Source organism: Rhinatrema bivittatum, chromosome 1, assembly GCF_901001135.1.
Source record: "Rhinatrema bivittatum chromosome 1, aRhiBiv1.1, whole genome shotgun sequence".
Lineage (NCBI taxonomy): Eukaryota > Metazoa > Chordata > Amphibia > Gymnophiona > Rhinatrematidae > Rhinatrema > Rhinatrema bivittatum.
This window is the reverse complement of record NC_042615.1, coordinates 485,355,076-485,382,858: the sequence shown is the minus strand read 5'-3', so window position 1 is coordinate 485,382,858 and position 27,783 is coordinate 485,355,076. Positions and strand designations below refer to the sequence as shown.

General features: G+C 45.9%; 1 protein-coding gene across 5 annotated transcripts in view; it reads right to left on the bottom strand.

Moving 5' to 3' along the window:
* The window catches only part of WNK3 (WNK lysine deficient protein kinase 3), a 463,548-nt gene extending 436,473 nt beyond the window's left edge, over positions 1-27,075 (bottom strand). The window contains exon 1 of one of the 5 annotated variants that reach the window (XM_029607822.1): positions 26,938-27,075. The gene's annotated coding sequence lies outside the window, so the exon portion shown is untranslated. Of the gene's footprint in view, positions 1-24,989; positions 25,115-26,619; positions 26,743-26,916 lie in introns of those variants that run through there. The other 4 variants (XM_029607849.1, XM_029607812.1, XM_029607839.1 and 1 more) reach the window with 4 other exon arrangements.
* Positions 27,076-27,783: the final 708 nt, after the last annotated feature.

Below are 27,783 nucleotides of genomic sequence, written 5' to 3'. Positions count from 1 at the left end.
TTGGAGAGAAAATTCTTTTACCACTCTGTAGGTAAGTTTTAGGGCTCAGGAACTTAACTGCTACAGGGCACTTCTGGTTCCCCTCCTAACTCACTTCACAATCCTAACTTCAGGAAAAGAATGGTTTTCTCCACAGAATTAGACTTAATTTATCAGATTTTGCAGGCCTAGCATTTAGAAAATAACACCTGTCTCTAACATTCTTGCTACTGAGCACCAGTTTACCCTCAAGAAAGTTCTGTAGCATGGGTGATTTAAGACATGCCATAAACTTTAGCCTGCCTAATATATTAATATTTGTGTCTAACTTACTATCCCTGGCCCACAACTTCAGGTGATTTCCTTGTTTACCACCAAAGCAGGCTCTGGCTGGAGGTCTGAAGAACCATCTGATGAGGCGGCTTGCTTCCTGGTCTGGTACTGGCTGAGCTGCCAGGCTTCTCTCTGCTCCTGGCTGTCTCAGACTCCATGCAACTGTCAGATCCCAGGCGGGGTATTTCCTCTGTCCGGTCTCCTGGCCACACCTAGTCTTCTCCGTCCTCTATAGTAGGGAGTGCTGAGGTTGCTTCGGGTCCACTCTTCCTCCTTATTTACCCCATCTTATACTCTCCTGCTGATAAATATGCATAAGCTCATGCATAATCATCTTTGCCACCCTACAGGTCTCTTCCACCCTCCCGTTTTCCTCAAAAGGGGGTCCTGCCATGTCTGGACCAGAGAGGCTGGCCGAGTCAGCTTTTTCTCCATTTCACAGTGCTCCCCCTTCATCCATGGGTAGGGGTATCTCTGCCCTATGGACTTCCCTTGGCCAGACAGTGACTTATGCATTTTGAGTTAAAGTTGTCTTTGTTTATTTACACAGAAGCGTACAAACAAGCAGATCTTGATAAGTATCCTTCAGTTCTGGTTAAAGTTCTCATCTGGGCAAAGTTTCTTGTTTCAGCTGAGACTGTTTTTGGCCTGTCAGCATCCCTCTTTGGATATTATGATTCATATTGGGAGCTTTCAGTGGTAAAACATGGAATATCTCCCTACAACTATTACCTGTTCATGCCCTTTAAGGAACAGGGATAACATAAGAGAAGGGATGACAACCAACTAACCAACCACACTATAATACGTCTGTCTAGGACAAAAAAAACAAAAAACTTCCTCCTTTTAATACTGCCCAAGTTCCCTGGAGGTTCCTGGACCAGTGAAGCAGGGTTCATGGAAAGAATATTAACAGGTAAAAATGTCTCCTTCCATGTCATCCTGCTACACAACTCAAGACAACTAAGTACCAAAGCCACCTAAATCGGAAGGGAGAAGAGAAAGCTGCTTTGAGGACACCAGCCCCAAAGACTGTATCCTCCTTGGCAAACAAACAATCTGTGATGCTTAGCAAAAGATTACAGAGGATCAGGAAGATCTAGTAGAATGAGTACAAACCATTTCAGCTGCTTGATAACCTCTGAGTATATATGCAGAAGATATGTCCTTGATATATTTGCCAAAGTCTTGCAGAAAGGATTAGTGAATTCCAAAATAGCTAATATGCACTCAACACACATCCAAAAATCTCAAAAATGTATTGCTACCCTGATAATCATCTTTAGAGAGAACTGGAAAAAACACTCAGATGGAATGCTGACAAAAAAATACAGCACAGTACAAAGATACTGAATCTGCCACAAATAAATAACATAAGGGATAGAATTTTTGAAATATGCTGTACTGAACAGATTGCCACTAGGAAAACTGCCTTCAAGGAAATATCCTTAAATGCATGTTTCAAAGCGATGCTACTAATGCTTTCAGAACAAAACTGAGGTCCCACTGAGGGACTGGTGGCCTGAACAGAGACCATAACCTCTTCATCCCATGAAGGAAACTGGACCTATCTGGATGGGAAGCTACCAAAATCCCCTGAATTCTACCTCTGACACAAGATATAGTCAATACCTGGACTTTCAAAGGGTTCAAGGCTAGCTCCTTCTCCAAACCTAACTAGAGAAAGACTAAAATATAAGGAATATCTGAACACCAAGGGGAGACCAACCATTCCCTGCAGCATGCTTCAAAGACACCAAATTCAAATAAATGCCAGAGATGTTGAAGCCTTATGGGCCTTCAAAAAGCTGGAAATCAAAGAATGACCCTTTTTCCTCAAGCTTGACCTTTCAAGAACGAAGCTGTAAGGTAAAACTAAGCAGGATCCTTTAAGGAGACAGGAGACTGCACCAACAGCACACAAGTATCGGGAGGTGGAGAGGATGGTTAATCTGGAGCCTTGTAATGGAATAACTTACCCCAACATTCATAAAAAAAAAAAAAAAGTTAATGACACATGCATTATGGAAAAGGGGCGTGTTTATGGAAATTTGTAAGTTACTGCACCAGGTGTGCAGATTCTGTGGTGAGAGTTAAAATTGCAAGAGAAAGCTTAGACTGTGTTTTGGGATTGCATGTGTTTCTCATAACACTGTTTCAAAAATTAAGATGAAAAGGGTATAACAGGAGGGAAATGACAGAGGGCCAGACAGTGATCAAGAATCCTCAACAACAGAAGCAACATCACCACAACTACTGTCTTTGCTATACCTGCATATTCTGTTTTGCTTTCTGGAATGTTACTTAGCATTAATAAACACTTATCCTGGTATCTATTGTGTGCTGACTAAGTGTGCGAGTGTGGCTTTGCTGTTTAAGTCCTGCCAGGAGAGGAAGAACCTGGGAGATACGTCTTGTGTCAAGTGGTGGATCTCAGAGGTGTTACCACACACACACACAGGTGTTACCACACACCTGCAACAAGCCTCATAAGATCCACATTCCATGGCCTCTTCAGCCAATCTGAAGCCACTAGAATCACAGAAGTACTCTATCCTGCACAAAGACCACCCTATTAGAGGGCAGGGTGGAAATACATATAGAAGATCCCCTCCTGGCCAAGGTCGAACCAGGGTGTCTATCCACTTGGCTCCATGCTTTCCAACACAGCTGAAAAACCTCCAAACCTTGGCATTCTTGAGGGTAGACATCAGATCCATATAAGGCAAAGCCCACCAGCATACCATCTGTTGAAAGGCATTCTGGTGGAGTTCCCTGCTCATGAAATTGGCCTGCACATTTCTGGGGTCCACTATATGCAAAATGTGGGGTCCACTATATGCACCAGTACGAAGAGCTACCAATTCTCCTGCCTGTTCAAATATGCCACCATCGTAGCATTGTTGGAGAGGACTGACCACCTTATTCTTGATTAAAGAAGAAAACGGCAAAGAGCTAGTCCTATTGTTCTGATTTCCAATCTGTTTATGGACTAAGCAGCTTCCTCCTGAGTCTAAAGCCCCTAGACCAGTGCTTCTCAACCCAGTCCACTGGGCATACCTAGCTAGTCAGATTTTCAGGATATCCACAATGAATATGAATATATATATATATATATATATATATATATATATATATATATATATATAAATAAGATAGACTTGCATACAATGGAAGCAGACCATGCAAACTTATCTCATGCATATTCATTGTGGATATCCTGAAAACCTGACTGGCTAGGTGTGCCCCAAGGACTGGGTTGAGAAGCACTAATCTAATCTAGGCAATGTGCTCTCCAACTGGACAAGCTTGCACCTGTCATGAGTAGTATCCATGAAGGAGGTACCAAACCAGCACTCTTCAATAGGTTTTGGGGTACTGACCAAAGACGACTAATCTCATGGATGCAGGCAAAAGAAAGCAGTACTCATAACTGAGTATGGCATGTCCATGGAGACAGAAGTGAGGACTGAAGGGTTTTTATATGCACTCTAGCCCAAGGAACTATATCTAAAGTAACCACCATTGAGCTGATCAGCTGAAGATAGTTCTAGGCTGTTGGAGCCCTCAATGCTGCAAACCTCCGTACCTGAAGCGCAATCCTGGTGACTATACTCAACCTGCTTTGGGGCTGAACATAGCCCCTAAATATTCCAAGGACTAGGTTGGCTGAAGTTTGCCATTTGCAAAATTGATCACCCAACCCAAGTCTAAGATTTCAGTGCATTCTGTCAAATGCGCTGAAATCTTATTGATAAGATTTGGCCTTCACCAGCCAATCATCCAGATAAGGATGGATCATGATCCCTTCATTTCTCAGAAAAGGCTGCCACCATTACCATGTTAAATGTTTGTGGAGTCATGGTTACCAAAAGGGGAGCACTCTGAACTAAAACACATGGCTGTAGAATGCAGAAACAAAACTTTGTCTTCAAGCCCGATGGGAATATGAAAACATGATTCCGACAAGTCATCACTTACTGCAACCAGCATGCAAAAAAGAATTTACATTCTGAAGTGAGATATTCTAAGGTTAGAGTTCATGCCTTTGAGACTGAGGATAGGTCTCTAAGTCCTGCCATTTTTAGGAACCACAAAATTGAAAACCAACCTTGACTTATCTCACAGAGAAGAACCAGCATCACCAACTAAAGCAGCTGAAGTCTGGCGAGCGTATCCTTAACTATCAAGGCACAGAAAGACACTAAAAGGGACAGGACTAGAAGAGGCAAGCTCTAGGGTATAGCCAAAGTGGATGACATCCAATACTCACCGATTCGAGATTATCTGTATCCACTGCTAGCAAAACTGCTGTAAGCAACTGCTTAACGCCAGCATCAAGCATCAGAGTGTGTGAATCCACTGCATTTCAGTGCAGGACACAACCAGAAACTGAGGAGTCAGACCCATCAGGCCTTGGTCTTTTGGAGCCTCAAAAGAACTGGTTATTTCCATTAGACTTGAAGGACTAATAGGAAGGCTAATTGCTGAGCCTATAATATCTTAAGGCCCAAAACTGATCAAACTTCTACAAGGTCAATAAATTAAGCAACCGCTATATTCAGGCAGTCCTTATGACATCAGATCACCAAGACTTTTAATTGTTCCATCTGTTCCCCAACTAGAAGCTTCTCTTTAAAGGGAAGTTTGCCCAACTTAGACCACAGATCTGCCACCCAATTGCAGAGCCAAAGAAGCTGCTTGGCTGTTACAGGCTGAAGCCACAGAATTGGAGGAAATCCAAAGATCATACAGGGCATCAGACAATACTACAGCAGCCGATTCCATTCTAGCTGAGTCTTCACCTTCTGTGAGCTGCTGAATATAGTGCCAAGAGTGCCTATGAATCAAACTGCCACAAAAAGAAATTTGGACAGCAAGAGCTATTGAAGTAAACATCTCTTAAAGATTCTCTGGACAGGAAGATTGAGACAAGTACTAACCTATACTGGAATTGTGGTTTGTCTAGTAACAAAAGAGTCCACCAGAGGCATCAGGAATAGGCACTGAGCTGCTTATTGAGAAAGGGGGCACCGCTTATTAAAAGTTTTCACTCTTCTTAGGTCATTCTCAGGGGACTCCCATTAAGACAGCAACACGTCCTCCACCTTGGCGTGAATAGTGGCTTTAGTAGCCTTGCAAACCCCTGTAATAACGGAGTCCAAGGTAAAAACCTATTCAGTCCTAAAATCCTCTATGTGAAGGAAAGCCTCCACCTGATCAATGAAACAAGAGAATGGGGTTGTCCTCTCTAGCCAAAGGTTGCTCGGCTTCTTCCACTGAGGCGCAGCTGGCAGATCCTCCAGCTCTTCCTGTGCCTCCTGGGGGATGCAAAAAGACAACTGTTTCCGCCTGAATCTTTTACTGAGAATTTGATCACTAGGCTGAGACTTAGTGCTAATCCCTAAGCTCATTGAAAGCTTCCTCCTGCCAATCAGTCTTCTTAAATGTGTAGAAGGCCTGAAGCAAGAATCTGAAAAATTCAAGGGAAAACTATTTTAAAATATTTATATTCCAGAGATTTTCATGCTAAGTGCATTTTATGTTCAATTGTAATCCATTAACTAGTAAATATAAATGCAACAGAAAAATGAACAAAAATAAAACTTGCAATAAAAGTTGCAAATTTAAATATACGTCACAGGAAAAAAAAAACAAACATCATATGACTGAGTCTTCTACATCCTGACACTGACTTAATGGAGCCTTCTTAACATGAAACCCATGAGAGCTAAATCCAAGAGAATCCTAAAATCCAGAGTATCATAGGGCAGCTACAGAGATGAACAGATATCCACAGACTTATTTAACATGGCAGCCATTCCTGCCAAGAGTCACATTGGTCACCTCTCCCAAAATCCATTCTGATTGTGGGGCAAGGGAAGGACCCTCCCCCTGTAGCAACAGATAGAGGCTAGCTTTCCCAAGGCTTAGATATCTCCCGGAAACCTCTACTGCCCAAATGCACACTGCACAAAGAAGCCCCACACAGAAGCAGAGCATCTGCAGCCAGACTTCACAGCTATGACAGCACTCAAATTTGACCAGGGGTAGGGGAGGAGACAAACAAAAGAAAACCTCTCAGCAATATCTCCAACTGCTTTTTTTTTTTTTTTTTTAATATATTGCCAAGGATAACAAAATGACCACCCCCCTAACCTCAGAGACTGGGAACCCCTTCAGCAGGCTCATTCGCCTGAGCATACCAGGGGCACGGCCCTATGACAATCACTGCCTTTAGAAAAATCATGTTGCACCATCAGGGTCCTACCACCAGCATTCTGCTGAAGGCAGAGAATACCAAGTTGTTCATGTGCTGCACTACGTCTAAGGTGTAGTGATGATGTCACAAGGAAAACCCTGCTCCCTGCCTTCATTTACGGGTAGGGGGACAACACTCACTTGTCACAATGGGACTGGTGTAGTAGGACGATACAGAATGGGTTTCTGGGAAGTTCTGGCCTGCTGGTTGCCAACATCTACCCCATGGCCTGCAGTGTTGCTACTAAGTCATACTTCTTTATCTGCACCCAAGAGTCAGTTGCTTACAATACTGCCAACTTCTACCCTGGTTCTTTCTACTATATCTCGCTCCAGCATGGTTTTGATTGTTTGAATGCTATTCCTGACATCTGTCACCTTCTCAGATTCCTTTGAGCTTTCATACCAGCATCTCCAGACTACAATCCTGAATTTCGTTTTCTATAGAAAATAGTAGGGATGTGCAGACCAAAAGTTTAAGTTCATAAGTCCATAAGTCGAAAGGGGGTCCCATTTGCGGTCAATATGGACATATGGAGAATTCCATAAGTTGAGTCTATGTCCATATGTGCAAATAAAAATTTAAACCCCTCACCCTCCTTAACCCCCCCCCCAGACTTACCAAAACTCCCTGGTGGTCCAGCGGGGTCAGGATGCCATTTCTGAACTCCTTTGCAAGGAGCACGTGACGTCCGACGTGGCGCCGACGTCATGTGATTCCCTCGGGTTCGCTCCGGGACCCTCGTTGGGCCCAAAAGGAACTTTTGGCCAGCTTGGGGGGGCCTCCTGACACCCCCAAGCTGGCCAAAAGTTCCTTTTGGGTCGAACGAGGATCCAGGAGCGAACCCGCGGGGAATCACATGACGCCGCATCACTCCGACGTGGCGCCGACGTCACGTGCTCCTCGCAAAGGAGTTCAGAAATGGCGTCCTGACGCCTCGCTGGATCACCAGGGAGTTGTGGTAAGTCTTTGGGGGGGGATTAAGGAAGGTGAGGGGTTTAAATTTTTATTTTGGATCAACAATCGCGATTTCCAACAATCGCGATTTCCAACTTATTCAACATAGCTATAGCTATGTTGAATAAGTTGGAAATTTCGATCGTTTTCGCCTCATCACTTTTTTAAATTAAAAAAAAAAAGTAGCGTTTTACATTTAAGTTCAAAACGAATGCACACCCCTAGAAAATAGCACTTCCCTGTATTAAAGACAACCCTATCTACTGGCTCTTCTAGATCTGTCCGTGGCTTTCGACACCGTCAACCATACAATTCTCCTAGACCAGGGGTCGGGAACCCATGGCTCGCGAGCCAGATATGGCTCTTTTGAGGGCTGCATCTGGCTCGCAGACACGTGTCGCCATACTTCGCGGTTCCCCGCTGACCCAGCTGCTCCCCGGTCGTCAGCCCGGGCGGAACGCGGCAGGACAGCTGGAGTCAGCGGCACCGGCGTGCTCTCTTCTCCTCCCCCCCCCCCCCCCCCCCGCGGCCCGGAAGAGGAAGTGGAGAGCATCGGGTGCCTGCGCGGGAAGAAGAGACCACACTAGCGTGGTCTCTTCTTCCACGCAGGCACCCGATGCTCACCACTTCCTCTTCCGGGCCGCGGGGGGGAGGAGAAGAGAGCACGCCGACTGGAGTCATCCGGGTGCCTGCGCGGGTCTTCCCGCGCAGGCACCCGATGCTCTCCACTTCCTCTTCCCGCGGCCCGGAAGAGGAAGTGGAGAGCATCGGGTGCCTGCGCGGGAAGAAGACTGCAGCGCGGCTCGGAGGAAAATGAAAATCTTCAACCGCGGCCGATGGGACTCCGCCTTCGCCTCCGCGAGGGCAGAAAATGAAGGAGGTTAGCGTTGGGAGGTGGCTGCTGCTGCCGCGAGTTCCCGGGGGGGGGGGGGGGGGGGGGGGGGAAGGGGGAGAGAGAGAGTGAATGAGCGAGCAAGCATGTGTGTTTGAGATCCTGTGTGTGTGAGTGAGAGATTGCATGTATGTGAATGATTGAGAGCCTGTATATGTGAAAGAGAGTATGTCTGTGATTGAGATCCTGCCTGTGAGAGAGAGAGCATGAATGTAAGTTTACCATTGGGAACCTGTATGTGTAAGTTTGTAATTGAAAACCTGTTTGTTTGAAAGAGTATGTGTGTATGATTGAGATCCTTTGTGTGTGAGAGAGATCATGTGTATGTATGATTAAGAGCCTGTGTGTATAAGTAAGAGAGAGATCATGTGTGTCTGTGTCTGATTGACAGCTGGTTTAGGTGATGGAGCATGTGAGTATGTGATTGAGAGCCTGTGTTTAAATGAGAGAGAGAGACCATGTGTGTCTGTGTGTGATTGAGAGCTGATTTAGGTGAGGGAGCATGTGAGTATGTGATTGAGAGCCTGTGTGTAAATGAGAGAAAGAGAGGACATGTTTGTAAGCATGTGAATGAGAGTCTGTGTGTGAGAGAAAAAGACAGCATGTATTTATGTGATTGAAAGCCTGTGTGTGTGTAAGCGTGAAAAGATAGACAGCATGTGTGTAAATGTGTAATTAAGAGCCTATATAAGTGAGAGAGAAAAAACATTTGTATATGTGAGTGACTGAGAGCATGTGTGTATAGGTGTGTCATTGAGAGCCAGTGTGAGAGAGAGCGCTGGTATGTGACTGAGAGAGGAGAAAGTTCCAAGCAAACCACCCCACCTCCTGCTAATTCAGAACAATCTCAGGACACCTGGATATCAAACGTTCCCAGGTATGCAGAGCAAAAAAATTTTTGTATCCTTATTATTTTTCATTACTGGATCTTTGTGTCTGCTATTTTGAAATATTTTGTTGGTATCTGGAAATGTTTTATATGAGTTTTTAATTATTGGATATTCCACTCATCAGCTGTTTCGAAATATGTTCTTTTTGTTAGTACAGTTTTACTGCTGATGATTTTATATTTCTTGATTTGTTTTATAAGGATGTGTGATGTTTCTTTTTTCCTTTGTTACACTGCATACAGAGACTCTGGCTTGTTGCAGTTTCCAATTCAGTTTTTGTCTGCATGCTTCTTGTTATGCGTTTTGGTCTCTTTATTCTATGTTAGGTGAGGGACAGCACGTGATTCAGGTGAGGTTTTCTGCTGGCGTGTAGTTTCTGTGTAGGACTCTATAGCAGCCTGACTTGGTCCGTTTTCCTAATAGGAGATGTATTGGTGTCTTAAGGCCTGGTGTAATATTTTCAGAGACTTATTGTACTTTAAAAGTGTGATCTTACATAAAATGCACACATTTACTTGTATTTAGTTTTAAACATATTGTATGGCTCTCATGGAATTACATTTTAAAATATGTGGCGTTTATGGCTCTCTCAGCCAAAAAGGTTCCTGACCCCTGTCCTAGACCGTCTTGCAGATATAGGCATCTCTGGCACAGCTCTCAACTGGTTCAAATCCTTCCTTTGCAACAGAGCCTTCAAGGTCAAAATTAACAATAAAGAATCTCACCCGGTCATCTCCAACTACGGAGTCCCACAAGGATCTTCCCTTTCACCAACCCTCTTCAACATTTACCTCCTACCTCTCTGCCACCTTCTCTCTAAGCTAAAGCTTACACACTATCTCTATGCGGGCGATATACAAATTCTCCTACCAATTACCGAATCACTACAGCAAACCCTAAGCATCTGGAATAGCTGCCTCCAATCAATTAACACTCTCCTCTCCAGTCTCAATCTTGTTCTCAACTCAAATAAAACGGAAATCCTCAATCTCCCAAGATGACAACAACCCTCTTCTCAATGCTCCATTATTGTCGCCTCCTCCTAACCTTAATCACTCGCCCAACGTAAGAGATCTAGGCGCTCTCTTGGATAACAGACTTAACCTCAAAAAATATGTTAACACCACCACCAAGGAATGCTTTTTCAAACTGCAAGTTCTAAAAAAACTGAAACCCCTTTTACATCTCCACAATTTCCGTCTGGAACTTCAATCTATACTCTTCTCAAAAATCGATTACTGCAACTCTCTGCTCCTCGGCCTTCCAGCAAACACTAACAAACCTCTACAGATGCTGCAGAACTCAGCGGCCAGGATTTTGACAAACACAAAAAAAAGAGATCACATCTCTCCTATCCTTTACAACCTACACTGGCTTCCCATCAAATACAGAATTCTCTATAAAGTGCTTACTATAATCCACAAATCCTTAAACAATCTCTCTCCCATCGAGCTTACCATCCAGCTTCGTCCTCACAACCCCAGACCAATCAGAGGAGCCTATAAAGGCAGGCTTCATGTTCCCCCAGTAAAAACATCCTTTAGAAAACGAGCCCTCTCCATAGCAGGCCCCTCACAATGGAATGCTCTTCCGCCAGACCTCCGACAAGATCCATGTCCTCTGTTATTCAAGAAAAAACTTAAAACATGGCTCTTCAAACTAGCATTCCCAGAATCATAACTCTGCTCACCATCCAGCTTACCCTCCAGCCATATCCTAGACCAGCCGAACTTTTAAAAACTTTTAAACAGATTTATTAAGTTTTTATCTTACTTAGATTCCTGTTAACTTCAGATTATTAAGTACTGATCAATGTCTGTTCAGATGTAACTAATTATTTATGTTTTAACTATGTAGAGTATTGTTTCTGTTACAATGGGCAAGTTCGTAGCCCCGGTTTCCTATTTATTTGTTCTCTCGCAATGTTCCATGTAACGCTCTTATGCATAGTTTTTGTTCATTGTAAACCGGTCTGATTTGTAACTTTTTACAGGAAGGTCGGTATATAAAAAACCAAAATAAATATTTTATTGAATTCTATTGAACATTTGAATGGAGAAATTATCTGATAATTTTATTTTCCTTAGTGCAGACAGATGGACTCAGGACCACGGGGTTATATGCTCCTTTGCTAGCAGATGGGAGACAGAGTCAGATTTCAAAGCTGACATCACCCTAGATGTACCCCTGCAGTGACCTCAGCTAGTCCGTATTCTCTTTGAAAAGCTATTGTGGAGATATTTATTGGATAACTTGGTTAGAATTCGGATACAACTTTTTGATTAAACCCTTGGTTAATGAACAAACGATTAAAAACTGGAGGCCACCAGTGCACTCAACATAAGCGCCAAAACCAGCCATACTGTGGCTGCCCTGAACTAGGATAGGGCAATGGCTTACCCACAGGGGAGGTGGACCTGTAAGTAGCCTCTCGCAAGGCCCCCCGAGACTATCGCAAACAAAAGAAAAAAATAAAAATAAAAAGCGGCATTTAAAATTCGAACGCAGAAGGAAGCAAAAGCAAAAGGGAAGGGAACCGATAAACCCTCCCCGGAAACCCCGACGCCTCCCCATAGCCCTTTAAAGGGCTGAAACGGCTCCAGGCGTCGCGCGCCTAAGGAGCGCGACAAAGGGGCCTGCCCCTTTGTGCGCCCCTTCGTGCGCACCAGCACATAGAACGAGAAGCCACCCTTGCTATCTCCTTCTGTTACTCCACCCTCTCCTTAATCCAACCGCCCTAAATCAGTTCTCCTCAAGCATTCCTCCAGCCACTCCAGCTATCGTCCAGCACTCATCCAGCACTCGTCCAGCCACTCCAGCACTCGTCCAATGATCATCCCCGCCAGCAATCACTCCAGCACCCAATGTCTCCTGCACCCTGCTTCCTCTCATCACTCATTTCTTCTAGCAGCTATATTTCCCTCCACAATCCCAACAGTCATCCACTTTCTTCCAAAGAGTCAACATGCTACAAACCTTCCCCATTCCGATTATCCCTCGCTCACTCCCCAACAGAGCTAATCCACCTTTGCTCAATCTACGCTCAAAGAGATCCCTGATTCCAATCATGATCTCCCCACTAACACAATTCCTAGGATTATCTTTAATCACCTTAACCCTTCTCAACTCGCAATCGCTCTCAAAAAAATCCCACATGCTCAACGACCACCTCCTGGACACCCAACCGGACATCTGTGCCATTACCAAAACATGGCTGAAAAACACAGATACTGCCATAATTAACCAACTACCAATAAAACAATAAGACATCTTCTCTGTCCCCAGACCTAAAAAAAGAGGGTGTGGAATAATGCTAATTGCAAAAAAAGAACTGAGACTATCCCAGCAAGCCTTCAAATAGACGACCAAACTAGAAATCGGACTATTCAAATCCTCCCAGCTTCAAATCTGCCTTATTTACGCCCCCCCCCCCCCCCCCCCCGGGGCTCCTAGAAGCCGACCCCTCTCCCCTCATCGAAATCATAGCCAAACACATCAACACTAACTCACCTGCTATCATTTTAGGAGACTTCAACATCCATGTTGACTCCCCCTCCCCATCATCCAATTGCGAAGCCCTTCTCTCCTCCCTCCAAGCTATGGGATTCAAACAAATTATAAACAATCCCACACACAAGGCAGGCCACACGCTTGACCTGATATTCACGAATGAAACCATCTCGCCCATCTCCCCACCTTCTTGCACCCCCATCCCCTGGTCAGATCACTCACTGATAGTTACAGAATTATCTATAAAACAAAAACAGACCCCCATTGCTACTAAATCCTCTATCCAGTTCAGGAAACCTTGTTCCATGGACACTCTCAACAACAGCCTTGCCAAAGACCTAACTAAACTGGAACTCTCTGATGCTGATACCGCTATTAACTCCTGGCAAACTATTACACACTCACTAGCAAACATAATCTGCCCCTTATCTTCAAAAGTTATCAACCCGGCCCGTACGAACAAAAAACCCTGGTTCTCAACTGAATTAAAAAAACTCAAACAAGACCTACAACACAGAGAACAATGCTGGCAGAAAGATCCCTCCCCTACCTCACTGGCTTCTTACAAAACAGCAATGAACTACTATAGGACATCCATTACCCGCACCAAACGAGATTTCTACGCCAAAAAAATACACGGCTTCTTATACGACCCAAAAACTCTGTTCTCACATGTTGCAGCCCTCACCACCCCTATTCCCCCTACCTTCCCTGAAGAAGCAGCACAAAACAAATCTACAGAGTTGGCAATCTTCTTTGACAACAAAATCAAAAACATACTTGCCCCCCTGGCAACATCCAACACTTCACCAAATCCCTCGCAACCACCAAGCCAAAATCCTTCACCTACTATACATAAACAAACGCTAGAAACCCTAGAACCTACATCATCCCTGGAAATAGAATCGATAATCAAGAAAATGAAACCTTCTTCACACCCATTGGACCAAATACCGACCAAACTTCTTCTCACCATTCTTAACACCATTGCTAAACCTCTGGCAGACATCATAAATTGCTCCCTCAAATCAAGGATCTGTCCCTAACTTTAAAAATTGCTTCGCTGAAACCCTTACTAAAAAAACCCAACCTGGACCCAGCCAATCTTGTAAATTACCGCCCCATTGCAAACTTACCTTTTATAGCCAAGCTAATGGAAAAGCTTGTCAACACCCGACTCACAGACTACCTTGACTCTCACAATATTCTCTACCCTTCTCAATTCGGATTCAGGAAACGCCCAAACACAGAATCCCTCCTTCTTTCTTTAACTGACAACATCCTGATGGGCCTTGACAAGGGACAATCATACCTCCTAGCCCTACTGGATATTTCTGCAGCCTTCGACACGGTAAACCATTCTATCCTCATCAACTGTCTAATGGAAATAGGCATCTCTGGCTCTGCTCTGGTTCAAATCCTTTCTGAACAGGCACTACAAAGTTAAAATAAATGACAAAGAATCCCACCCCATTCCTTCTAAACAAGGAGTACCACAGGGTTCTTCACTTTCCCCTACCCTGTTCAATATATATCTTCTCCCTTTATGCCAGTTACTCAATAGCCTCAACCTCACCCATTTTATATACGCGGACGATGTGCAAATCATAATCCCCATCTCGGACCCCATCTCCTCTACTTTAAATTTTTGGAACAACTGCTTACACGCCATCAACCTTCTTCTCTCGAGTCTCAACCTGGTCCTTAATACGTCCAAAACAGAACTCCTGGTTATCTCCCCTAGCGATAACAACCCCTTCGCCAACAATGCAATTATTCCCCTAGCAAGCCAGGTTAGAGACCTTGGGGCCACCCTTGACTCTAGAATGAATTTCAAAAAGTTCATTAACGCTACAACTAAAGAATGCTTCTTTAAGCTACAGGTCCTGAAGCAGCTTAGACCGCTCTTACACTTCCAGGATTTCCGTTTAGTGCTTCAAGCCATACTGTTTTCAAAGATCGACTATTGTAATGCTCTACTACTCGGTCTCCCCGCCTCTTCTACTAAACCTCTACAGATGCTGCAAAACGCAGCGGCCAGGATCCTTACAAACACATGTCGTAAGGACCACATCACACCAATCCTAAAAATCCTACACTGGCTTCCTATCCAATATAGAATACTCTTCAAGGCTCTCACCATCATCCACAAATCCGTCTACCAACAACCCACACTCCAACTCACCATCCCTCTCAAACTACATACTTCCGCAAGGCCGATCAGAACCGCCTACAAAGGTTCGCTCAAGGTCCCCCCCAAAAACTCCTCGGTCCACAACTCTATTCACAAGCGAGCACTTGACAGCAGGTCCGCTCCAGTGGAATTCACTTCCCCCAGATTTATGCCAGGAACAATGCCATCTCTCCTTCAGAAAGAAACTGAAAACCTGCTGTTCACACAAGCTTACCGTTGAAGGAACCTCTTTCAACCAACACTGACTCTCACCCTCTGACCTCTTCCCTAATCCCTCCCCCCCTCCCCGTTTCCAGTCCCCACCCTGACTGCTCACCTCCCCATGTCTCCTCCTCCCACAGGATATATTATGTTATTTATTGCCTAAGATAAATCTGTTTATGTCTCGCTACTCTATTGTTTTTCGTTGATTAATTTTATCACTCTCCAGTTGTTATAGTTTAAAATCTTTCCTGTCTTCCATCTCCCATGTTTTCGCTCCCTGTTTAATGTAACTTTACTTTCTACTTAGTTGTTAATTGGTTTCCCCTGTTCTATTGTAAACCGGTACGATAAGACCTCGTCTTGAGTATTGGTATAGTAAAAGAATTTAAATAAATAAAATAAATAAATATATGGAATAGAGGTTCACCTCATGATATGATTCTTTGGTGCCTCTCCTGGGCGGGATGCCGAGTACATCTGTCTACACTAAGGAAAATGAAATTATCAGGTAAGTAATTTCTCCATTTCCTAGCGTGTAGCCAGATGGACTCAGGACCAGTGGGATGTACAAAAGCTATTCCCGGACAGGGCGGGAGGCTGCCAGTGGCCCACTTAGCACTGCCCTTGCGAAGGCTGCGTCTTCTCAAGCCTGGACATCCAGGTGGTATAACCTGGAGAAGGTGTGTAGGGAAGACCACGTTGCCGCTCGACAGATGTCGGCCGGTGTCAGTATCTTGGCCTCTGTCCAGGATACTGCCTGGGTCCTAGTGGAATGAGCCTTAACCTGCAGGGGTAAGGGCTTCCCTGCCTCTATATAAGCTGCCTTGATTACATCCTTGATCTAGCAAGCTATAGTCGCTCGTGAGGCCACTTCACCTTGTTTCTTCCCGCTGTTAAGAACAAACAAGTGATCCGTTTTGTGCACCGGTTCTGATTGTTCTAGGTATCGTACTACGAGTTTGCCGACGTTTAGATGGCAAAGAAGTCGGGAGTCTTCCGAATCATTATGTCCTTCCGGTGACAGTAGGGAGATGGATTAATTCAAGTGAAACCCTGATACCACTTTCGGAAGGAAGGAGGAGACTGTGCGAAGCTGTATCGCTCCTGGAGTAAAGCGGAGGAATGGATCCCGGCAGGATAGTGCATGTAGTTCCGAGATGTGACGGGCCGAGCATAGTGACCGACTGCGCATTGCTCTGAAGGAAGACCCTGCTAGAAAGTCCAATACCAGGTTGAGATTCCATAGGGGGACCGCCCACTTTAGGGGCAGTTGGAGTTGTTTAACCCCTTTTTGAAAACGGGCCAAGTCTGGGTGTGCAGACCGAAGGTCTCCGTTTACCTCGGCCCTGAAGCAGGAGAGGGCTGCTTCCTGAACCTTGAGATATGAGGGACAATCCTTTCTTCAGGCCATCCTGTAAAAATTCCAGAATCATGGGGGATCTTGGCCATTCGTGGGGGCACCCTGCACCAGGCCTCAAATATTCTCCAGGTCCATATGTATGCAAGGGACGTTGAGGATTTCCGCACGAGGAGCAAGGTGACGCTCACTGCCATTGAGCAACTGCACTTCTTCAGGCGAGTCCTCTCAAGAGCCAGACTGTAAGAGAGAATGAAGCCGGATCTTCGTGGAGGATCAGGCCCTGCTGGAAAGGTCCTTTTGTGGGGGGGAGGCACAGAGGGCTCCCCACGAGGAGCCTTCGCATGTCTGTGTACCACGAGCGTCTGGCCAATCTGGGGCCACTAGGAGGATTAGACCTCTGTTGCATTCTATCTTGCGGATGATCTTGCCCAAAGGCCCTGGTTGGGGGGGGAAGGTGTACAGTAAGTCTTCCTCTGGCCAGGTCTGGACGAGGGTGTCGATCCCTTGGGAGTGCTGATCTCGTCTGTGGCTGAAGAACCAGGGGACTTTGTCATTGTGAGGTGTGGCCACTAGGTCCATGGCCGGAGGGGCCCCAGCTATGTACTATAATGTAGACAGCATCCACTCCCCCGGGTCTAGGCTTTCCCTGCTGAGGAAGTCTGCTATTATGTTTCTTTGCCTGCGATGTGAGAGGCCGAGATCCCTTGTAGGTTTATCTCCGCCCATTCCATAAGGGGGTCTGTTTACAGAGACACCTGATGGCTCTTGATTCCTCCCTGGTGGTTGATGTAGGCAACCGTTGTTGCGTTGTCAGACATCACCCGAACCGCTTGCCCCTGGAGCCTGTTGCTGAACTGCAGGCATACTAGTCTGACTGTTCGAGCTTCCAGGCGGTTTATGTTCCAGTTCGCCTCTTCCTTGGTCCATGAACTCCTGACAGTGAGTTCCCCACCCTCGGAGGTTCACGTCTCTCTGAGGAAGATCCATCTCAGTGGGGATAGTCTTACGCCCTTGCTTAGGTGGACTTCCTGTAGCCACCACTGGAGCAGAGAGCATACCTCCATTGGTAGGTGGAGGCGAATCAAGCAATCTTGGGACACTGGGTACCAGCGTGACAGTAAGGAGCATTGGAGAGGCCACACATGAGCCCTCACTCACGGTACTACTTCCGGTGTTAGAACATAAGAAATTGCCATGCTGGGTCAGACCAAGGATCCATCAAGCCCAGCATCCTGTTTCCAACAGAGGCCAAACAGGCCACAAGAACCTGGCAATTACCCAAACACTAAGAAGATCCCATGCTACTGATGCAATTAATAGCAGTGGCTATTCCCTAAGTAAACTTGATTAATAGCAGTTAATGGACTTCTCCTCCAAGAACTTATCCAAACCTTTTTTGAACCAGCTACACTAACTGCACTAACCACATCCTCTGGCAACAAATTCCAGAGCTTTATTGTGCATTGAGTGAAAAAGAATTCTCTCTGTTTTGTCTTAAATGTGCTACTTGCTAACTTCATGGAATGCCCCCTAGTCCTATTATTCAAAAGTGTAAATAACCGATTCACATCTACTCATTCAAGACCTCTCATGATCTTAAGACCTCTAACATATCCCCCCTCAGCCATCTCTTCTCCAAGCTGAACAGCCCTAACCTCTTCAGCTTTTCCTTATAGGGGAGCTGTTCCATCCCCTTTATCATTTTGGTTGCCCTTCTCTGTACCTTCTCCATCGCAACTATATCTTTTTTGAGATGCGGCGACCAGAATTGATGCCATGAGACTGAGGACCTGAAGATAATCCCCAACCTTGGGGCGCATTGTGGTAGTCAACCACTGTACTTGATCAAACAATTTCCTCCTCCTCAGGGGAAGGAGGAAGACCTTGTTCTGCTTGGTGACGAATTAGGACCCCCCCACCCCCTCAGGTATTCTAAGGACTGGGAGGACCTGAGGCTGCTCTTGTCCCTGTTCATGACCCAACCAAGTTCCTGTAGGAGGGACCTGATGCTGCTGGTCACTTGGAAACTCTCTTCCGATGACTTCACCCAGATCATCCAGTTGTCCAAGTAGGATTATCTCCGCCCTGAACTGGTAATGCCGGCCCAGTACTGTCAAGCGTAGAAAATGCTGGTGGTCTTGATGGACTGGAAAGTGACGGTAGGCTTCGGAGAGGTCCAGAACTCTCCAGGTTGCACAGCCATCATTACGAAGCAGAGAGTTTCCTTGAGGAAGTGCAATATCCGCAGAGGACTGTTGACGCTCTTGAGATCCAGGATGGGCCGGAATGAGCCCTCTTTCTTGGGCATGATAAAATAGATGGAATAACGTCCTGTATTTACTTGGGGTGTAGGTACTGGAGTTATAGCCCTGAGACTGAAGAACCTTATCAGATTGGATTCCACTGCCAGTTTCTTGAGGTGGGAGTGGCAAGGTGATATCATGAAATTGTCCCAAGGGATGCTGCGGAATTCCAGAGCATAGCCTTCTCAAATGATGTCTAGTACCCATTTGTCCAACATAATCTCGACCAACCATTGGTAGAAGAGGGAGAGTCGACCCCCTATCTCCTCTTCCCGTGGATGGGTCTGCCCAGCATCATTGGGAAACTCAGGTCGGTCCTGAGCCCAGGCCTGCTCCTCTCTTGTGTTGCCAATTCTGGAAGGACTGAGACTTCCCCGAGGGTCGAGGTGACTGGACGACGGGTTTCCGTAGGGCTGGAAGCGTTGGGAGCCTCTGTCCCGACCCCTCATGGGAGAGGGGCACTGAGACTTTTTTTTTTTTTATTCCAGTAGGTGAGGCACTGGAGATTCGCTCCACTTACTGGCTAGCTTCTCCAACTCGCTTCCGAATAGGAGAGATCCCTTAAAGGGCATCTTTGCAAGGTTCGCCTTAGAGGTTGCATCTGCTGACCAGTTCCACAACCATAACTGTCTTCTGGACATCACCACTGAGGCCACTCCTCTGACCAAGGTACACACTAGGTCAGAGCCTGCATCTGCCAGGAGGGCTGCAGCAGGTTCAATAGCCTCTCCGGCATACGGCCCAGAGCTATCTACCTTTCTTGAGAGCAGTGAGCAGGAACGAGCCACCAGGGAACTGCAGGAAGCGATCTGCAGTGTCATTGCTGTCGCGAAGGCCTGCTTAAGGATGGATTCTAGCACGCTTGTCATGAGCACCCTTCAAGGCCACCCCTCCCTCGACAGGGATGGTTGTTCGCTTCAAGACAGCGCAGACCATGGCATCCACTTTCGGGAAACAGAGGCGTTCCTTGACCACTGGGTCCAGAGAATACAAGGCTTCTAAGGACAGACCTCCTTTAAAGCTTGCTTCTGGGGCATCCCATTCCAGGTCAATCAGCTCCTGGATAGCTTCTAGCATTGGGGAATAGCAAGAGGCCTTACGAAGGGATCCCAGGATGGGGGTTCTTCTTTGGTTCCGCCATAGAGTCCATGCCTGAAACTCCCAGAATCTTCAGGGTCTGGGAGACCAGGGCCAGCAATTCATCTCTGTATGGTTCCAGGCCTGGAGGGATTTCCCCATACTACAGCGAGTCCTCATTGTCATCTGTGGTATGTGGGTCCCTGTCAGGGATACTCTTGGAGAGGCTTGGCATGTCTAGAGTCCCGCGAGCAGGACCAAGAGAGTGAGACCCTCCCCCCCCCCCCCCCCCCCCAGCTGGTGTTCAACTCGAGCCGAGACAGGGGCTGACTGCGCATGAACAAAAGATAGGAGGCCCTGAAAAAATTCCAACCAAGAGAAGGCCACCAGGTCCATATTTGTCCCAGGGGGAAACTGGGGTAGGGGCTACTGAACTGCCCTCTCCTGGGGAGATGCCATCCCGAGATTGCTCAGATCTGGCGGATATGGTCGCAGCCAACCCATCCTCCAACTGGGATGAGCCGGGCTTGGAAAATTTTTGAGAATCTAGCCCTCCCTGGGCCTCCTCACAGTGCTGACACAGGCAGGATTCCAGGTCAGACTTTGCAGCTCTAATATGGCAGGCTGCGCCAAGGAGTGTCACCTGATCTTCTCTGTTGCCAGGGCCATAGCCTCTGTGGTTTGCGCGTTTAACCATTACGTCTATCGGGCGAGCACAGACTTGCCTCAGCGCACGTATGTCTGAGCGTAGGGTTCTGCATGCATCCATGCGCGCATCCATGGGCACTGCTATGCATGTATATACGTGCACTTAAGATGCACAAGAGGCCGCCCTCACCATGATTACCGCCGGCCAAAGGGGGAAAATGGCGGCAAAGCCAACCGTGCGCAAGATGGTGCGCCACTGTGGATCGCCAAGTGGATGACCCACCGAGCCGAGAACGGAGCCTAGCTCATCGGAGGGGCTGCTCAACCTGTTCGAAACCCCCTTACCTCAACCGAGCAGATCGGGAACGAAGTTGGTACGTCGCGCCAAGCAAGGACACCAGAGGAAGACTTACTGAAGCCTTTCCCCATCTCTGGATTGGAGTTCTTCTCAACTTAACCAGTCTCAGTGCTTACTGGCAGAGTACAGAGACGGTCTCCAACTGCAGGGGGAGATGGTTTTAGCCTTCTCCACCGCGCTCAGCTTCTGCACCCGCTGCCTTTCAGCTGCTTCAGCATCTAAGTCCACGCCAGAGACCGGCTACCGGATCAAGGCACACCTCTGAGGGATCTCTGAAATCACCTCAGGAATTCTCGACCTGGGGAGGGACCCTTAGGTATCACCGCAGGAGAGCGGGGCTCAATCTTCCTTTACGGTTAAAATTTTCTTAGGATTCATGCTGCAATCCCGCTAACCCCGTGTTAGTGTGGGGTTAGCATCCATGTCTAAGGAGACAGAGATACTGAAGAGCTGAGGACACTGCAGGGGTATATCTAGGGTGACGTCAGCTTTGAAATCTGACTCAGTCTCCCATCTGCTAGCAGAGAAGCACATAACCCACTGGTCCTGAGTCCACCTGGCTACACACTTTGAAATTTATCATATCCTCCTTTCCTTTTTTTCCAGCAGGTACATTTTACAGCTCTGTGTTATAGACTTTAATCCAGATTTCACCCCCATATAAAATAAGTTAGATGATTACTATTAAAATTATTCAATAGCGTTTTACTAAGAAACTATGCCAGGAGTTTCTTTATTGCAGAGAAAGTCTAGAACTTTATCTCGTACTGTCTGTACATCCAGTTTAGAACTCCCAGATTCTCTCAATGTCAGGCTAAGATATGCATAGTCTAGGGCAGTGGTTCTCAACCTTTTTTCTATCAGGACACACCTGAGAGATGATGCTCACAGGTATGACACACTAAGCATAACCATCATGGACTAAATATAAACATATACTCTGCATGCACAGGAATCTCCCGCTTCCTAACAATGAGTGCATAGCAGAACTAAGACATTTCCCTGTACAACTGACCATACAAAAAATATTCTGATTCTGGTATCATTTCAATAACAGCAACACAAACTCCTTCTACTACCAGGTGCATTGTAATACACAAAATCTGTAAAAAAAATAAAATAAAACCAACTCCACTCTGTACGTGTTTATCAAACCTGCCATACCAAAGCAGCATTAACTCCAGGAAATGAAACAGCAATAGCCCTACCTATGAAAAGGCAGTAATTCACCACCAGTGCAATATCATATTGAGAAAATACAACAAATAAGAGACTGATACAAATCCCTACATGCAAGTAAAGTACCTCATCTCAATCACACACACAGAATACAGACAGACCTACTTTCACCTAATATAGAATAAAATACCATAAATAGCAATGCAGAAACAAAAGCTGGAATGGAAACACCAAGACCTTCTGCATGCAGTGCAAAACTGGAGAACTAGAAACAGAAATTTCCTCTTACGGTACACTAAAAGTTCAAAGATAGAAGAAATGCATATTCTCAAAACTGACATGACTCATACTCATCACTGCCCTCCATGCCCCATTCCGACACCCTCACCCCTGCATCCTCTTCCCTGTGCTGCCTCTCTCCCCTGCTCAACTCTCCCTGCCCAACATGCCTGACCACCTCCTTCCCACCCCTTCCTGTTCAGCATCCCCTAACCTCCCTTCTCCCCCAATCCAGCAGGCCCCACATTTCCATCTCTCCACCCTGGATCCAGCAGCCCCCAGCCACCCTGTCCTTCACCTCTCCCTACTAAGCAACCCCAACCTCCTTTCCCCCACCCCTTCCTACCCAGACTCATGACTCCATACTTCCCAAGGCCTTCCTGCCCAGCACATTTCCCCCTCCTCCTAGCTCCCAGTCAGCATAAGTCTTCAGTCCAATCCAGAGTCTCTCTCCTGCTTTACCAGCAGCAGGTAAGAGCAAGAAGCATTGAGGAGTGAAAGATGAGGCAGCAGCAGAAGTCAGCAGTGGATCTACAGGACACACACCTCACTTCCTCATGCTCCTGCTTTCATGTCCAGGACCCATGGGGTGAAGACAGCATCAGCAGCCTCCCTGCTAGGCCGAGGAAGATAAGGTGTCCTGCTGGGCCCTTATGAATAGGAGTTGGTAATATCTCGCTCTGATCTGGGTGAAAGAAGGGAATAACCTCCCACTGGCCAGGAAGAGGAGAAGAAAGCAAGAGCAGCTTCCTCTCATACCCAAAAAAGGAAAAAAAAAAAAAAAAAAAGTCAGCCAAGTCCTGTCCAGACTGACGAGGAAAGAGCAGCCTTCTGCTGGGTCTGCGACACACCTTTTGTGACCTCACAACACACCTGTTGAGAACCACTGGTCTAGGGTGTGCTCTGCTTCTTTGTTATTTATGTAAAATCTGAATGTCTTTGGAGATATTTTGGCTTTTTCTGGAAAATCATGATGTTCATATTTTCCAGATTCACCTACAGAGTCTATGATTTGCAGATCTCTAGATTTTCTTGCAGACCTTCTGGGGCGCAAGGATAAAATGACCTGATCGTCTGCATCTAGCAAGCATTTGATCTCCGAATTATTTAGTTTGAGTACTGGGATTGAGGATCCCTCCAGTAGTATGGTTAAGATATTTGATGTAGTTATTAAAAAGGGTGGATTTCAAACTACATCTCCATCTTACACCTTCAGTTAGAAGTGAGGTGCTCTTGCTCTGACAGGCAGAAAAAAAATTTGGCCCAATATGCAGAGAAAGCACAGTCATACTACTTCAGTCATACACGGTCATGACAGTACACATGATTACAATCCAAGGAAAAGGAAATATACTTTGACTTCAGCAACACAGCTCAGAGTCATTAGCAGTAAAATGTCTGCATGTGCGTTTGAATCACCCCTCCATACACACAACCTCCACCTGCAATCCTAGCCTATTCCTGTCACAGGCTTACCTATCTTTTTTAACCCCTGCATTTAACATTTCTCCCTTTCAACATACACATTCAGTTGCCTCAGAGTGATTCATCTCTGCAGCAATGCTGCGTAGCTTGCTGGTGTACACCAAATGCTATTCTCTGACAAACACCCTGCCAGCCTACCACCACCCCCTATAGCTCCTACTCTAGCCAGCACAACATATATATCTCAAAAGCAGAGGGAACAAGATCAAGTAATGTATTCAATAAACATTTCCTTATAGGCACTGAATGAAGAAAAAGCATTTTTAAATAAGGTTCCCCCAAGATGAGCTATCATCTATGTCAACCCTAGAACAAGTAGAGAAACAAGACCTGCTTACTATAATAATGAAGCTTCAATGGAATTCACTTCCACAAATCTACAACACAAAAGCAAATTAGAAACTAACCGTGCAAAAACTGCCAGCTAGAAGCAATCAAACTAGAAAGGCCAGCCTTCACACTGTTTAGAAAAGCCTTCCACTTTGTGGTTAAAATGCTGGCAGAAACTTTTTGGATAGCTTCCACCTTTAATAATTATGACAGCTTTTTGGCAACCAACTCAAGTTATTTTCCACCGCGGTTAAAAGGCACACACACTCCATTCAATTCTTTTACCCCTCATTTAAAGCCCTCAAAAGGAAAACAAAAGTATCTTTAAAGAACTGGAATTAAAAAAAAAAAAGTCTTACAAAACTAAAGTCACAAAGTGGCTTTGTTAAAAAGAGAAGCTTGACAAACTATAAATATTCTAATCACTCAGTACTTGATGAGTGGTTCAAAACTAAGCAGTAAAAAAGTATTCCCCAGTTGCTCAAATGCTAAACAGGACATCACCTGCTTCTTTTCACCATCACCAGCCCCTCCTCAAAAGTTCATACAGCATCTGAGCATAAATCTTAGGCTGGTTTGACATGTCCATAATGGCAGGAAAACTAGAACACACACAAAGCATTATTTGAAAGACCAGGTATGTACAAGACTACAAATTGCATTACAAAGGGCACAGCAGATACTCATCACAACAATGAAGAGAGCCCTGTATTTTGTGTGAACATCTTACAGGGTTTTAAAAGCAATACCTGTCCCTTTATCGCCTGCACATCTTCCTTGGAATCCAGAAGAGATGAAAAAATATTTACGATGTAACCCAATAATAAAAAAAGCAAAACTCAGACTTATAGGACATTAAGAGAAACTGCTTTGTCAAGATCCTGCTCCCCAAGTTGCATTTGCAGTTTTGATACAACGTAATTATAAACAGTAGAAAAAAAAAAACAGGCTGTGAGCAGAAGGTGCTGCCAGGGAGAGTCTCCTCCTACCACAAAAGAGCCTGCCAGCACCTTCTCAGAAGCCAACCAGCCATTTTTCATTCTCATGGATCCAAACCCAAGATCTTTAGTTACCAGATTCCCCCATCATTCTGAATTTAAGAGAGGTTTGGACAAGTTTCTGGAAGGCAGATCCATTGACAACTATTAACCTTGTAGGCTTGCAGAATGTTTTCTCTTACTTCCAGGAGTGAACTAGGAATGGATCACCCCATTAGGTTTTGTTGGGTACGTCTTTCAAGCAATCCAGCTTAGCTTAGTAACAGAGTCTAGGCTTTATGAACTACTATGGTTATTTCTTAAGTTCATTCTCAAGCCTCAGAACCAGCAAGCACCAGCACCCATCACTCCTTATTCTCAGAGTTCCTTGAATATATATATATATTTTTTTTTAAAACAGGTCACACCTTTACAATTTCAGAAATGCACTTGGCCAACTACTTTAGTGTCACATGCAAACCACTTCTGCTTCCTCAATAGCCTGATTTACAAGTTTTGCTTCTCCAAACTACCCATCACGATCTTTGTTTAATGAGTGAACTTTCACCATGCGTGTAACTATATATGTTATCTATTATACAGACACACAGTCACCTTCCCTTCACTGCCACCGGAAGAAAACTGATCTGACATTTAGAAGAGCTCACATGGCCACTCTAAATGTTAAACGTCACCTTTGTTGGTGTTTTACATTTTGTACAGAGCAGTCATTAACGAATTCTAAAAAAAATCAGCAACATGAGAGCTTCCAAACTGCAAACATGTTACCACTACCAAAATTTTGTACAACACTTCATTATATACAATCTTGCTAATATAATGAAAGGGGCCATTTTGATTCTTAGTGATGTCATCAATGACATATTAAACCCAACACCTCGAGAATTAAAAAAAACTTGAATTTTGTGGCAGAGATGGTGCGATTTCTTTCCAGGAGGCACAGAAAAATATTGATGCAGTCAAAACGGACAGCTCAATCTGGAGGGGCGGGGGAGGAGCTAGACATCTCGATCAGCTTCGGCACATGTATAAGAGCTTGGCAACCACATCACCGCCTGCGGCCGAGATTCCCAGCGCCACACAGCGACAAATCGCCGGCAGTGCCTGAGGGAAGAAGCCCCAGCCTCCCCAACACACGCAGCATGAACGGGAAGTGCAGCCAGGCTCGGGGCGCGTTAAATCTCTCTCAATCTGTTCCAGACCAGCAAATACAGAGAGCGAACTCTCGACACCCCACAATGAAGAATGGGGACCAAAGCAAGCATCCCCTAACCAGCACCACCAGTAGGAACCTCAGGCCCTACCCCATCACAACGAGGAGGGAAGAGGGGTCCCCCCGGAGCTCCCGTCTGAGCGGAGAGAGGAAGCATTTTGTACCTACCATCGCCCCTACCCAAAGCCCGACACCTGCTCCAAGCATTGTGCGCACAGCAAAGAAACGACAACCAGCAAAGAGCAGGGTAAAAACAGATATGGTTCAGGCGCCTTTCCCCACCAGTAAGTTTTATTCCTGTAATGTCGCCCCCGGGCTCTACTTCCCCTCCCCCAACCAGTAACGGACAACAGCGACTCACGCCCACGTCCACCACCCTCCCCAGCCCGAGGAGCTGCCTCTTCCCTTCCCCGTTCCTCGTGTAATTATTATTGTTATTAATAAATATTAATATCGGTGATTTACCCCCCACCCCGGCGCGCGCACCCGTCTGTCTCTCGTCTCTTCTGCCGCCGCCGCAAATGCGGGGCCGCGCACAGTGAAACCCCTCCTTCTTCATTCATTCACGCGCCCCCCAACCGCGGCTGCGCGAGCGCCTGCCGCTCCAATGAATGCGTGCACCGAGCTGCGGGCGCACGAGCCAGACCCCGCCCCATTAACGGTCAGCTGGCCAATCAGGATAAGCGCAGGAGGCCGGCTCCAGTTCCCTTCTCCGCCCGCACTGCCGACCAATCAGCGTGAACGTCGGCCAAGACAAGCTCAGCACACAAGTCGTCGGTGAGCCTCCTCCAGCTCCGAAGACCAATCAGCGCGAGTCCTGGGCGCAACAATGAACAAACGTGAGGTGGTAGGGGGCGGGTCATAGACTGGACTGTTCATAAATTAGCGTGACTGTGGGTTGGTATGTACACTCTTAGCTCACCTCTGATTTGATGGTGTTGGTTTCTTTAATTATTACCTAACGCTAAGATCTCATTCCATATGGCTTTTCTCTCAGTGTGTGTTTATGGTGAAACGCTTGATGAAGCAGGTCCATAGAGGTGCCCACAAAACAGCCCCACGTGCTGGGTGATGTCACCGACAGTGCTGTGAATGGACCAATCAACTATTCAATAGCTCCAAAGAATCTAGAAAAAACTTCGGAGCATGCTCAATGCTAGTGTTGAGCCATTACCACCTAAAAACTCCTCAAGCTACTTTTTACGCTAAAGAAGTTCGCTTGGCAAACTCTTCTTTATTTAGTTACAGCAATGCTTCTGAGGGCATTTCAAATTCTATCACTTGATTACATCATGAATACCAGCAAAGGTAAGGCCCCTTTTAAAAATGCCG